Source organism: Terrapene carolina, unplaced genomic scaffold, assembly GCF_002925995.2.
Source record: "Terrapene carolina triunguis isolate 2854851 unplaced genomic scaffold, T_m_triunguis-2.0 Scaffold236, whole genome shotgun sequence".
NCBI lineage: Eukaryota > Metazoa > Chordata > Testudines > Emydidae > Terrapene > Terrapene triunguis.
Genome location: NW_020664587.1, coordinates 7,537,641 through 7,540,366, shown reverse-complemented (window position 1 = coordinate 7,540,366; position 2,726 = coordinate 7,537,641).

Sequence of the window (2,726 nt, the reverse complement as noted above, 5' to 3'; positions counted from 1 at the left end):
AGGTGTTTGCTGGCGCCGGGCTGTCTGAGCTCCCCGGCCCTGCTCCTTCCCCTCCACCCCGCCCCCTCCTGCTCCCTGGCTCGCCTCCAATCCCAAATCCATTCAGCGCCTCCCTCTCCCATTCACACGTCTGCAAACAAGCCCAGGGCCCGAGAGTAACACTTTCCAGCCCTGCTCCAAGCCCCATCAATTACGCTTGAAATGCAATCCGGGGCAAATTCCTGGTTTTTAAGGGGAGGGGGACAAAGGGATTTTTTTTAGGGGGATCCTCTCTGTGTTGCTCCGTTCCAAAGAACTTTCAAACAGTCACTAGCTGGAGGATTTTTCTTTGATCCCATCAGGCCACACACCCAGCGCCCCGAAAGGGACAAGTTTTTGGGGGGGTTGCCCTCTTTCTGGGGGTCTTTCTCCCCTGTGTGTGGGTCGGGAGACGGGGCCTGCAGAAAGCCTGCCTGGGAGTGCGTGATTCCCATACAAGAGTCTTAATCCACTGCCCCAAGATGTGGGCACCCCCAAATATTTGAGCTCCGGATTCTGATTTTATGGCTTGGACCCAGAATTGTCTCTTAGGGTTTATTCCTCAATTGGAATGTGATCTTTCAATCCCCCGTGTCCCCTCTTAGCTGGGCTATCCCTCCCATGTGAGTCCCAATTCCAGGTTGGTTAATAACATCCCCACAGTATTTTCAATTGAATATCCCCCATCAAGTGACTATCCCTCTTCAGTGTCCTGTCCTAAATTGTTGTGTGGTGCTGTTAAGCAGCTGCCATGTGCCACCCCAGAGGTGACCACACTTAATCCCAATGCAATTTGCTCCGTGGGGGGAGGGGACACACTTTAGGGATTCCTCAGGGGTGTGCACAAGGGGGCACAAGCAGGGGCACAGGCTCCCCCAGAAATTGGCAGGGGCACAGAACTCCAGCTCCAGGGCTTCGGCGGGGAGAATGAGCTCCTCCAGCTCCAGGCCCATGGGGTGAGAGCGAGCTCGTCCGGCCCTGGGGCCGTGACAGGGACACAGAATGTGCCCCTCCAAAAGCCATAGGTGCTAGAACTGGGGGTGCTGCTGCACCCCCAGGCTCCAAGTGGTTTCTATCACATAAGGGTTTGCAGTTTGGTTCATTGGCTCTCTGCACCCCCACTATACAAATTGTTCCCAAAGCCGTCCAATTTTTATTCTTGGGTGTCCTGAATATTTTAGATCCTGGCTGCTCTGCATGGCGTAAACAAGGACTCGCCTTCCCCAACCCCCAGCGTTGTGTGGCATCCTGTGCACTGATGGTGGGCTAATGTTCTCCACCCCAGAGGTGGCTGCATTTCAGTGGTGCGTGTATATAGTTTACAAAGCTCGTTGGGATCCGTCAGGGTGCTACAGACACGGGAAGTGCTGTAAACTGGCAGAGGCCAGGAAACTCACATGTAAAATAATAACCCCACTTTGCACTTCTGCAGCTTGCTCTAACATTGGGCCTTTCAAATGAGGCTCTCAAAGTGCTTTACAAACCGTAATTCTCACAATGCGCCTGTGAGGTACGTGTCTATTTTTTATAGATGGGGAAACTGAGGCGCAGACAAGGGGGATGGAGGGCAATGACTTGCCTAAGTACACAGTAAGCCAGCCCTAGTCTACACTTAAAATTTAGGCCGACAGAGCTGCGTCACTCAGGAGTGCGACAAATCACCTGTTCCTGAGCAATGGAGCTACAGCGACCTAACTACAGCATAGACACAACTTCTGTTGCCCAAGCTACTGTCACTCGGGGAAACGGTGTTCCTACACCGACGGAAAAACCAACGAGAACAGAACCTCCGAGGGCACCAGAGGAGGGCTGGGTTCCCTCTGGGTGCAGGGTGGGAGGAGATAAATGCTCTTTGTGCTCAGTCTATCTAGTGTCTAGATACTCCAGCCTGGACAGCCTACACTTAACATTAAGTTGACCTGGGGGGGGGGAGTGAAAAATCCACACCCCTGAGCGCCGGAGCTATTCCGACCTAACCCCAATGTAGATGTGGTACCAGGTGCATTAGGAACGCCTCACCTGCATCGACAAGCAGATCGGTAATCCCTCGCCGTTCCCACTGGGCATGGCGTCCTTCCTGTTCCAAACAGCCAACATGTTCCACCCCTGACGCAACTGCACTTCACTGGCGGATGAACGGATTCCTTCACAGGCGTCAGCAATGTTCCTCAACGCTTGGGGGCCTAACGGTAGGAAGCTAAACCCACATTTTGGCCACCTAAGCAGTAGCCTGATCTTCAGCAGTGTTGAGCGCCCCCAAGTCACTCAGGAGCAGCGGGTGCTGGGATCCACACACTCAGGCCCCTCGTTTGGGTGCCCGCAACGTCCCTAGCTAGCCAAGTGCTTTGGGAATCAGTTGGGGAGCACGCCCTCCTGGCACCGTGGAACGATCGCTGATGCCCCTTTCCCAAACAGCCTTGTGAGGCCAGTTATGAGGCTCTGCCAGCCTGGCGAGAGGTTATTTACCTGGGAATGTTTGCCAGCAGCTAACAATGGAGCTCACGTGGCCACGGGGCTCCCTGGTCTGGAGTGAGCGGGGAGGAGTCCATCACTACCACCCCCACAGGGCACTTCTCGGGGCTGAATACCTAGCCCATAGCCCCACTGCCACTGGCTCAGCAGAACTCTGTGGGTGCCAAGCCAGCGGCAGGACGCAGGGCGAGGTATTCAGCCCCGAGAAGTGCCCTGTGGGGGTGGTAGTGATGGAC